The sequence below is a fragment of the Myotis brandtii genome, unplaced genomic scaffold (assembly GCF_000412655.1).
Source record: "Myotis brandtii unplaced genomic scaffold, ASM41265v1 scaffold923, whole genome shotgun sequence".
Classification (NCBI taxonomy): Eukaryota; Metazoa; Chordata; class Mammalia; order Chiroptera; family Vespertilionidae; genus Myotis; species Myotis brandtii.
Genome location: NW_005371804.1, coordinates 1,719,194 through 1,731,466, shown reverse-complemented (window position 1 = coordinate 1,731,466; position 12,273 = coordinate 1,719,194).

Genomic DNA, 12,273 nt, shown 5'->3' with positions numbered 1-12,273 from the left:
CCAGCCATTGGCCAGTGTGCGGTGTTGGGCGGGGCCGGCAGGTGCGCGTGCTCTTGTTTTGCTCCTGCTGGGGGCTGCTGGCCCAGCTCTCTGGCATCCCACTCCCAGAGCCTTTCAGGCCCCTGAGCCTAGCAGGCACTGTGGGCACTCCTCAGCACCGAGGCCCCCCGCCCCGAGTCTGGAAACAGGCAGGGGCTAGGCCAGCGGCCCAGGGCTCCCAAAGACAGCAGGGAGGGGGGGCGGAGGGGGCCCCCATCTAGGACCCCCGGACTAGAAGTCCTGGGAGGGAGGGGAAAGGAAAGGGGATCTTCTCTTTTCATTTGTGCACCTCTCTGCCAGATAGGACCAAGAAGGCTAATGAAGAGATGGCTGCTCCAACACCCGCTTCCCCGTTATAGCTCATACCTAGGTGACCCCCTACACACACACACACACACACACACACACACACACACACACACACACTGAGGCAATATACACTCATATGCAACATTGCTTTGTGCCAGTATAAAGTAAAACACTTGCTTTTGCAGAGTGATGTGAGTGATGTTTCCAGTGCCTGGCCCTGTACCTGGTCCACAGCTGTGTACTCATGACTGGATAAGGAATGACACTCCAGACACCCTCTCATTTGGCCTCAGACTGGAATATCAGATGGCCTGGCGTCTGTTAAAGCCCTTATTATATACTAGAGGCCCGGTGCACGAAATTTGTGCATGGGGGAGGGGGGCCCTCAGCACTGCCTGCACCCTCTCGCAATCCGGGACCCCTCAGGGGATGGCCCGATCCCTGTGGGATTGGGTCTAAACTGGCAGTTGGACATCCCTCTCGCAATCTGGGACCGCTGGCTCCTCACTGCTCGCCTGCCTGCCTGCCTGCCTTATCGCCCCTAACCATTCGCCTGCCTGCCTGATCACCCCTAACCACTCTGCCTGCCTTCCTGATCACCCCTAACTGCCTCTGCCTCGGCCCCTGCCGTGGTGGCTTCATCCGGAAGGAAATCTGGAATGACATCTGGAAGGTTGTTCAGCTGTCCGGTCTAATTAGCATATTATGCTTTTATTATAGATTATTATAGATAAGTGGGACTAATTTTTGGTAACCATGGTGACAAGGCATTCTTTACTCCCAATCTCAGAGGCTGTGTTTTGTTCAGTAGTTTTCATGTTGGGACTGCACACAGGAATGCACTTCTTTTCACCTCCAGCACACCTGGGTCTCCCCTCACCATCCACACCTCAGATGAGCGAGCCCCTCTTCTCACTTAGAAAGGAGTCACAGCTCTTTATGCCAGGCAGGTGGACTTCACACCCACAGGGGGCTTTTGTCTGAATAGTTTTGCTTGAAAAAACAATGCATTACCTCTGTTCTATCTGCCTGCTGTATTTCCAGGTGCCAGTCTCCATGTGCCTGATCCAGGAGGTCATGTGGTGCCTTTAATGCATTGAACAGGGAGCCAACAACCTCTGAATGTTCTGGAAAGAGGATTCAAATCCACAACCTCCTGGGAAAAGTTTAGGCCAAAGGGCGTAGTCCAAGGTGCCTAATTTCTGGGGCCCAGGGTTGTGGATAACCCTGCAGCCACCACTTGCTCCAGGGGCAAATCCTATATAATAAAAGCCTAATATGCTAAGTGTCCAGTCCTCTGGTCATCTGTTCAACCAATCAAAGCATAATATGCTAATGATATGCTAAGGCCACTCAACTGCTCACTATGATGTGCTCTGACCACCAGGGGGCAGATGCTCCAACTGGTAGGTTAGCTTGCTGCTGGGATCTGGCCAATCGGGACTGAGCGAGATGGGCCAGACATGCCCTGGAGCCCTCCCGTGGCCCCTCCCCCACTGGACAACCTCCTATCCCTCCCCAGTCCCGATCGTTCACTGGTGGGGTCCCTTAGCCTGGCCTGTGCCCTCTTGCAATCCAGGACCCCTTGGGGGATGTCAGAGAGCCAGTTTCAGCCCGATCCTGCAGGCATAAAAAGGCTAATATGCAAATCAACCGAAAAGCGGAATGACCAGTTGCTATGACGTGCACTAACCACTAGACGCTCAATGCAGGAGCTGCCCCCTGGTGATCATTGTGCTCCCACAGGGGTAGTGCCACTCAGCCAGAAGCCAGGCTCATAGCTAGTGAGTGCAGTGGCAGTGGCGGGAGCCTCTCCCTCCTCTGCAGGGGGAGTGGGCCTAAGCTGTCAGTCGGACATCCCCTAAGGGCTCCTGCACTGCGAGAGGGTGCAGGCCAGGTTGAGGGACCACCCGAGTGCACAAATTTCTTGCACTGGGCCTCTAGTAGGACGTAAAGCAGGAGAGGATGACACAGAATGCACTTGGGGAGGGATTCTCTGTGAGAATCTGGCTGAACACTGCCCAGCTGCATGACAGGACAAGTGACAGGACAGTGTGGCCTGTCGTGTTGGCATCTGTTCTCTGTCCAATGTCTAGTCTCACTCTTACGAACATGTTCAAAGATTCCTCTGGGAAAGCCCCTTGCCCCTGAGTTCTATGCCAGGTGATTTGTGTAGTGGCTGATCAGGAACCAGAGGTGTAAGGTGATGGATGCTTGCTGGGCTCCTGGGAATGGCCAGGGGGACAGTGCATAGGATGACGCCAGTGACAAACTGGGTCCTTGTTGGTGTGGCCTGAGCTGCTGGCTTTTCTGTTACAGCCCCTGGGAGAGCCCTCACTTATACAGTGTGATGATAATAATCTTAACCGCATGGAAAATAATGCGTGTCAAGCTTTTCTCACCATGCACGGCACATAGCAAGCACTCCAGTTCTGATCCTCACTGATGTTGCCTTTTTTGTGCCAAATTAGGGAATAAGCAAATGGTAGAGTAGGTCACATATGTGAAATTTGTGTCGGGACTCCTGGTTGTAAAAGACAGAAACCCAACTCCAACCTGCTTACACTAAAGGTAACGCATGGTCTCAGGTAGCAGAGCGGTTCCGGGTGCACTGGTTCCAGGCTGCCAGGGCTGAGCACCTGTTGTATGTCCTTAGTCCCCGATCTGGAGCTCTCTCCATGGCTCTGCTCCCTCTCTGCTGGCCTCTCCCTCAGCGTGGTTGTCCCTGCACGGCCCTCCCGACAGCTGTATTCTATCAGCTGACAGCCAGCCACTGTGCCCAGGGAGCTGACAAACACCGAGTGGTCTGGCTTACGTCACATGTGCCGAATGGGACAAAGGGAAAGTCAGCCCCGGCAGACCATGCAGAAAGGTTGGGACCTGGGCGCTTCCCCGAGGCTATTTTAGGGTGCTCTGAGAAGAAGTGTGGGTGCCAAGCCGGTAAACACAAGAGGAGCTCATCACAGGACTGTCCAGTCCACACCCAACCCCAATAAAATTTCTGCTAAGACAGGTTGGCCAGGCTGGGCTTGAGAATTTCTGGGCTAGAGGCCTTCCTGCCTTAACAAGTAGCTGTTCCAGTATTAAGTAGTTGTTGCTCAGTGGTTAGAGCGTTGGCCCATGCACGGGGGCCTTGGGTTCAATTCCCTGTCAAGGGCCTATACCTGGGTTTTGGGTTCGCTCCCTGCCTCTGGCTGGGGTGGGTTCTGGAGGCAACCAGTTGATGTGTCTCTCTCACATCAATGATTCTCTCTCTCTCCCCTTCCTCCTTCCCTTCTACTCTCTCTAAACAGGCAATGAAAAAATGAGGATTAACAACAACAACAACAACAACAAAAATTAGTTGTTACGGTTAGCAAGCAGTTCCTGTGACTAATTGCACTCACTGTCACCCTGGGAGCTCTGTGTTCCACAGTCACACAGTTAGTCCTCCTCCTCCGCACATAGGCCTTGAGCTGTTCAATTGTGGCACCATACTTCTACGGAGGCCTTTACTTCCATGGACCAAACATCCCTGGTCCCTCCAACACTGTGTCATAGAGAGGCTCCCTCTTCCTGCTCACCTTTCTCTGCATGGGTTCCATTTTCTCGGTGTCCCTTGTGAAACTTGGGGTCCACCACTGAACACCTATTCAGGGTGCTCCCTCCTCGCTAATGAGTGAACTCTCCCAGGTTCACTCACACTGTTGCTAAGGACAAGGCTCCCTGCCGCTGAACCAGCTAACTGTGTTAGGCAGTTGGACAGATGAGCAGAGCAAGGATGATGGGCCAGGTACAAAGGGCGGAAAGCCCTGGGTGCCCAGCAAAGGACAGTTGTAGGGCGGGACCTCGCCCCCAGGGTGACCTTTCCTCCCCTAGCATATCACTGGTCATGCCGTTTGGAACCCCCCACCTTTCCTCCCTAGAGTTAACATCTAGGTCTCAGTTGTATTTCAGCTCCAGGCCCAGAAAAGCAGCAAAACCAGATAAGCAATGCCGTGGCTGCCTCAGGACCAGCTGCATTGGATAATGACCAATCAATCAGTGGAGACCTAGACCCGGAAAGGACACACCTGGAAAGCTGATGAATTTGAGATCTTCCCCTGGGACCTCCCCTAAAATCTCTACCCTTAAAACCTTTAGGATTTAGGACCCAGGGAGCTCTCCCTCCGGGGAGCACACACTTGGTCTTTCCCAATTCCTCTCCCTCCCTTCCCCCCAGGCGCTTTACTATTGCCTTCTTCACTCCCAAGTTCCTAGGGCCCTTCCTTTGCCTCTATAACTTGTTTCTTAAGCCCATTTCTTCTATGAATTACATCTTCTACCTCTGTGATTTTCTCAATAAACTAGAGGTCCGGTGCATGACAATCGTGCACTGGGGGCAGGGGGGTCCCCTCAGCCTGGCCTGTGCCCTCTCATAGTCCGGGACCACTTGGGGGATGTCCGCCTGCTGGCCCAGGCCTGATCCCAGGGATTGGGTCTACAGGGGGATCGGGCCTAAGCCGGCAGTCAGACACCCCGCTTACAGTCCGGGGCTCTCATAGTCCGGGACCCCTCGCTCCTTACAGCCCGCCTGCAGCGTAGGTGGGAGAGGCTCCTGCCACTGCTGCTGTGCCCACCAGCTGGGAGCTGACTTCTGGCTGAGCAGTGCACTGACCACCAGGGGGCCGCTCTGGCATTGAGCGTCTGCCCCCTGGTGATCAGTGCGCGTCATAGCTACAGGTCGTTCTGCTGTTGGGTCAATTTGCATATTAGGGTTTTATTATATAGGATGTTCTCTTATAGTTTGAGTCTTGCTCTGAATTCTTTCCTAGCCAGAACCCAAGTGCAGAGGTTGCTGAACCCAGGTCCAGTCTGACCCCATGGTTTTAACGCCTGGTACCATTCTGCCCCCCACAACACAATGACCTAATGTCCTGGGGGCACGCAGGTCCACGAGCTCAATCGGCAGTGCACCACATTCACTGCCCTTATAATGATGTAGTTCCAGTGCCTGACTTGCACTTTATCCCCCAAATTCCATTTTTTATTGATTTCTGAAAGGAAGGGAGAGATAGATAGAAACATCAACGATGAGAGAAAAGTATTGATCAGCTGCCTCCTGCATGCCCCCTACTGGTGATCCAGCCTGAAACCCAGGTATGTGCCCTAACCTGGAATCAAACTGTGACCTCCTGGTTTACAGGTCAACGCTCAACCATTGAGCAATACGGAATGGGCCCAAATTCCATTTTTAAGGAGTGTCCTCTTTTTTTATATATATATTTTTATTGACCTCAGATAGGAAGGAAGAGGGAGAGTTAGATAGAAACATCAATGATGAGAGAGAATCATTGATTGGCTGCCCCCTGCTGAGAATTGAGCCCACAACCCACGCATGTGCCCTTGACTGGAATCAAACCCTGGACCTTCTGGTCCGCAGGCCGACGCACTATCCACTTAGCCAAACCAGCGAGGGCAGGGGTGTCCTCTTTACCAGTATCTCTGCCAGATGCCCAGACACTGAGGCTGGGAAATGAGGGGGTAGGAGAGGGGGTGTGCACACTGAGGACTTGGCCTCTGTGTGAGGATTCTGCCCTGGGCCTGACGCCCGTGGTTGTCTGTCTCCAATGTCCAGAAGTCCCTTTATGGTATCCTCTGGGAGCCCCTCCCTCCCCAACCTTCCAGGAGGTGGGGGCAGAGGAGGGGCCAGGAGATGAGAATGGAGGGAGGAGGAGGGGAAGTGCCTAGAGGCTGGGGTGAAAACAAAACAAAACAAAAAAACTAGATTAATGAGAGATGTTTTGAGGGAAAGAAAAATGCAAGTAAATATTTCATAAACTAAATTAGGAAGAGGCAAAGCATTGCAAATAGATTATTTCTGTTTTCTTCCACTAGCCCTCTGGACGAAACGGTGCCACATGCTGACCTGACCAGCTCAGGGAGGCCTGCGTGGCGACCCTGCAAACTCAGAGACCTGAAGTGACCACGTAGGATGGTCTGAAATTAAAACTTTAAGTAAAAGCAGTCTATGGTGGGGAGTCATGTCCTAGGCTGATATCTTCCCTGACAAAGGTCAATCTTTACCTTAACTAAGCCTTTTTTATTTCTTTTTTTCATCTATGATAATACATGGTTGGAATGTCAAAGTAATTCTTCTTTTTCCGGGCCCCTCAAAGCACAGGCACTGCTCTGTGGAGATCACACATCTCCTCTTTGTCAGCGAGTTAATTGTTGGCTGTTAACTATGCTGTGCCCACCTAAGTAAGAGAAGTGTGTGTCTATCGTTTTACGTTTTATCCAATCCCAGAGGTTTCCCCCCTTTGCTTTCTCCCACCTCCCTAATCTATCACCAATGGACTTCAAGTAACCCGCTTGCGTCTCCTCTTTTGATTGTAATTTTTTTATATAAAACAAGGTGCAAAACCGCCATTCTCCGGCGCACGGTCTCAATCCCTTGAGGTTCTGCTTCCTGGCAATTGTGGAGAGTTTGGCTCAGATCAACTCACAAAAATTCTTCACAGGTTTGAATGTTTCTTATGTTAACAGCACAGAACAAAGAGTGGTGTGCAAGGCCTAGGCAAGTATTTCTATAAATGGAGAAAGAGGAAATAGCATCTGCTGGTTCGATGGCCTTCAGCGCTGAGGGTGAGGACAGAGTCTCAGAGGCAGACACAGGGACATGACTGCAGGCTTCCTCACCACTGGTGAGTGTTGACGCAAGTAAATGACCAAACCTGTAGAGAATTTTTATGCGTTTATTTGAGCTAAACTGACAACAATTTTAGGGAAGCAAAGTCTCAATGGATTGAGAAAGTGCTCTGGAAAATGGCAGCTTTCCCACTTATTTTATACATCAGGATCAAAGGGGGAGACATGCGCAGTGTTACATAAAATCCACTGGCGGTAGATCAGGGAGGTGGGAGAAAGCAAAACTGGGAAATTGGAGAGACACATACTTCCTTTATGTAGGTGGGTACAGGACAGTTAACAGTAAAACGAACATGATAATAACAACAATGAGGGGATTTGTGGTCTCTGCTCTGGGGTGTGGTTGTGCTTTGAGGGGTCCAGAAAGAGGGAAATTACTTTGCTATTCCAAAGGTATGTTATCAGGTATGTTATTGTAGATGCAAAGAAAAAAAAAAAAGACGACAGACTCAGTTAAGGTAAAAACAGACCCTTGTTAGGGAAAAATACCACCCTAAGACATGACTACCCGCCACAAACTGCTCTTAGTTAGGAAGTTTTCATTTCAGACCATCCTATGTGGTTACTTGAGGTCTCTGAGTTTGTAAGGCCACCATGCAGGCCTTCCCTGAGTTTGTCAGGTTTAGTATGTGGCTCCCTTTTCACCCACATAAATGCCAGCCTCCCATCACCCCATCAAAGGTCCAGCTGAGAAATAACTGCAGCTCACAGGCCTCTGTGCACCCCAGTTCTCCTGAGGAGCCTCCCTCCCGTAATCCATCCTAGCACACAACCCGGGCCAGACAGAACGGCCCATTCCTCAGGCCACTGCCGTTGTTCTGGAAAGGATTTACAAACCCAGTGGGGCCATCGGCGCTCTCATGGGGACTTGCCTGGGCCCAGAGACATGGAGGGTTTCTTTCCCTGTTAGAGTTGGCAGCCACATGCAGTGGCCATCTTTCTCGCCCTGAGGAGAGTGTCTAGGTGACAATGATGAGAGCACTCTGAGGAGCTGAGCTGAGGGATGGAGAAAGTCATAGAGCCCTTTCCAAGAAGCTGGGCAGCATGGTGGGTGGTAGGCACTGGGCTCTGGAGCCAGGTGGCCAGCTCTTTGAATAGGTTCATATCTCTCTCTTTTTAAAACAGTATTTTTAAAAATTGATTTCAGAGAAGAAGGGAGAAGGATAGAGAGAGAAACATCAATGATGAGAGAGAATCATTGATGGGTTGCCTCCTGCACACCCCCTACTGGGGATTGAACCCACAACCCGGGTATATGCCCTAACCGGGAATGGAACCGTGGCCTCCTGGTTCATTGGTCAATATTCAACTACTGAGTCACACCAGCCAGGCAGGTTTGTATCTCTAAGTGCTTCCATGACATCCGCTGTGAAGTGAGTGACAATTGTGCCCATCTCAAAGGAATATTGTGAGGATTATATGAGTCAATTTTTGAAAATCATGTCCAGTTCATAGTGTGTCTTATAAGTAGATATTGGTCATTGTCATTATTTATTTGCTCTATGGGGCCCTATACTCTCCCTCTGACTTTGAGCTGGCATGAATTAGCTTTAAAAGCCCTGATTAAGATAGTTTGGCAATGTTGTTAAAAGTCAGGGGCCAGAATCCAGTTTATGGAAAAATCCTTACAAATAGTTCATGACAACCTGTAAGCCCTTATTGCCTTAGGTTCTGTTCACCCCAGCACGTGACTTATCTCTTCAGCATCTCTTACATATTTCTTTGCCTATGACATCATTCTTAGCATGGCATCTAGACAGAGTAGGTGTTTGATAAAAATCATGAGTTACATTGGAACAGCTGCTAATTGTTTGACAAGTTCTGTAACATGTATTAACCCATGTGACACGCAGAGCACCCTGTGGGGTAGGAGGGCAGCTGCCATCACTGGAACATACGTGACTCTGACTCCCCAGACCCAGGTGCAGGGAGGGCTACGTTCTGTTTTCTCTATCAGCCAGACCATCTGCCTCTGGTCCCTGGAACACAGTGCCTTCATATCATGCCAACTTGGGCATAGATCAACTTTCCTGGCTCCAAAGACCACAGCTCACGTCCAGGGTGCTCAGTACCCTGGTCACCACTGCAGAAGTTCTCTTGCCTCCCTGAGACACCTGAGCTCTCCTGGGATCCGCAAACCCCACCCCTGCCCTCCCTGGACTGGCAAACTATCCTGAACCTCTGTCTCACTACTTCAGCTCTCCATCCCTGCCCCTTCAGGAAGACCTGGGTGGTCACCCCGTTGAACCCCGGCTTGTGAAAGCAAAAGTCTGGTCAGGGAGATTATCTTCTGCATGCCTGGAAACTTCTGGGAAGATCCCTGCAACTCAAAAGTACCCAAGGCAAGAAAGAAATAAGTCAACTAAAAAATAATTTGAAAAAAGTCTTGACTATTTTTTAAGGGAGGGAAGGGGGAAATGGCTAGAGCAAGGAAATTAATATTGGAAATTACCTCAGTAAATTATTCGGGCACACGGAAATAAGACTCTATGAGGTTTGAAACCTGCCTAGGGCCACAGTGCCCTGGCAAGGACCCAGGCCTCCTGCCTCCTGCCTCCTGCCAACACCACCTTCCCACAGCTGTCACATATGTGTTGAGGAATAGGCCAAACCTATTTCAGATAGGGAGGGAGTTCTACAAGAAGCCCCAAGTTCAATCTGCTACAGGTCACAGGCCAGGCTCGTGAGGACATGGAGTAGACTTGCTTTTCTCTACTCCTCCCGGTAAGCACAACTCTGGACATTACGTGAAACACGCGTGAGGGGGCTCTGCAAGGAGGGGAGGTCTGGCCAGGGACCTTGGGACTCAAGGAACCACACGGTGGCCAGGTCCCTGTGTTTTCTTTCTGCCTCATATATCCCAGACTTTCAGGGGAAGAAACCAACAACCTTGAAATGCAAATCGGCACAGACAAAAAAAGACCCAACCAAAGACTGCTTTCTGTAGTCGGAGAGATGGAAAAGGAGCCGCCTAGCAATACAGAACGTGTTTAGAAAGTGACTACTCTGCTCCAGCCCACACCACACAATACACTGCTCTGTCCCCAAGGCAAGAAATAAACAATTGAACTAAAACAAGCAAATTACTACTCTGTCCCTCCCACCCACACTAGCAAAGATGAGGGAGGAGCTTGTATTTCCACCTCCGACAGGTTGTAATGAGGTACCCAAACCTGCTCCTACCCCCACTCAAAATGGAATCCACCCTCCCAGGCAGTGGGGTGGTGGGAGAGGAGAACCAGTACAATCAGGACTTTCACCACCACCCAGTGCTAACAAGGACACTACCCATGTGTGGAGCAACCATGAGGCCTGCTATCGCTCCCAGCTAGGGAGATATAGGGAGTGACCAAGTGGAGGGCAGAACTCCAACCCTTCTCTGCAGTGATGAGGAGCCTCTCTCTTGGGTGTCTATAAAGGCTGGGTGGGGAACTTGGACTTGTACGCTCCCTGGAAAATAATGAGGAAGTGTCCCTGCTTGAGTAATGTCAGAGGAAGCCAAGAGACTTAAATAAGATCTAGAATCTCATAACACCAAAATATCTAGGTTTCCATCAAAAATTCCTCCTCTTCCAAGAATCAAGAATGTCACAATCCAAATGGGGAAAGAAAAAAAAAGCTATCAGTAGATGTCAACATGAAGAGGACAAAGGTGTCACAATACCTGACCAAGATTTAAAAGCAGTCATCATTAAAAAATGCCTCCCGAGCAATCATGAACACCCCTGAAACAAATGAAAAAAAAATAGAAAGCCTCACAAAGAAATAGAAGGTATAAAGAATAAAATAGAAAATTCAGAACAGAAAAACAGAATAGTCCAAATAAAAAACTCAGCAATGGGCTCAACAGCAGAATGGAGGGCAGAAAGCAAAGAGTCAAGGAACTGAAAAACAGAACAATTACAGAAATTACCCAGGCTTAGCAACAGAGAGAAAATAGGCTGTACACCAAGTGGACAGGGCCTGGAGAACCTGTGGGACTATAACAAAAGATCTAACAGAAGACCTGACAGTTCCAGAAGGGGGTTGGGGATGTTGAAAAAGTACTCAAAGGAATAATGGCTAAAAACTTCCCAAATTTTGCAAAAGACAGAAATTAACAGATCCAGAAAGTTGATCAAATTCCAAACAGGATAATAAAAACATCTACAAGACATATCATAGTCAAACTTCTGAAAACTAAATACAAAGAAGAGATCTTGAAAGCAGTGAGAGAGACATGACATCTTACCTAGAAATAAAAAGCAATTCAAATGACAGCAGATTTCCCATTGAAAACAATGGAGGCCAGAAAGAATTGGCACACTTTTCATTTGCTAAAAGAAAAAATTGCCAACCCAGATACCTATATCCAGAAAAAATAACCAAGACTTGTCACCAGTAGACATATCCTAAAAGAGTGACTAAAGAAACTTCTCTAAATTTAAAAAAAAAAGGTAAAAGAAGGAAATTGTATATCAAGAACGAAAGCACTATTAAGTAAGAATATGGATAAATAGAATAGCCTTCCCTTCTGCTCTTGAGTTATCTAAATGTTGTTTGACGGTTAAAGCAAAAATTGTAATGCTGTCAAATGTGTTTCTAAATGTAAGTAGAATAAATATTTAAGACAATAATATTATAAAGGAAGGAGGGTAAAGAGATATAAAGAGAGGTAAGGTTACTATATGACACATGAACCTGTAAAAAAATGACACCAGTAAACTGATAAAGTATGGATATGTAATAAAATATCTAGAGAAACCACTAAAATAGCTATACAAAGAGATTCACTCAAAACCACCATAGATAAATCAAAATGGATTTCTAAAAAATGTTCAAGTAACTCCCAAGAAGACGGAAAATAGGAAAATAATAAAAAGAACACATAGGGAAAACAAAAAATAAAATGCATACTTAACCCCAAAATGTCAGTGCTTATATTAAATGTAAATGAACTATACCAATTAAAAGAGAGATTGGCAAAGTGGACTAAAAATATATAATGACATAGGCAGCATGCAAGTAAAAATACGAAAATGATATATCATGTAAACATTAATCAAAAGAAATTAGAAATGGCTATATTAATACCAGATAAAGTAGACTTTAGGAAAAGAAAGTTATCAGAGTTAGAGAGATTATATTTTGATAAGAGGCCCACGAAGACATAGCAATCCTAAATACAGGGTGGGGTAAAAGTAGATTTACAGTTGTGACTACTTGAAACACAGGGTTTATTCTTGCATTATTATTTATTAATTATTATGTTGTTTT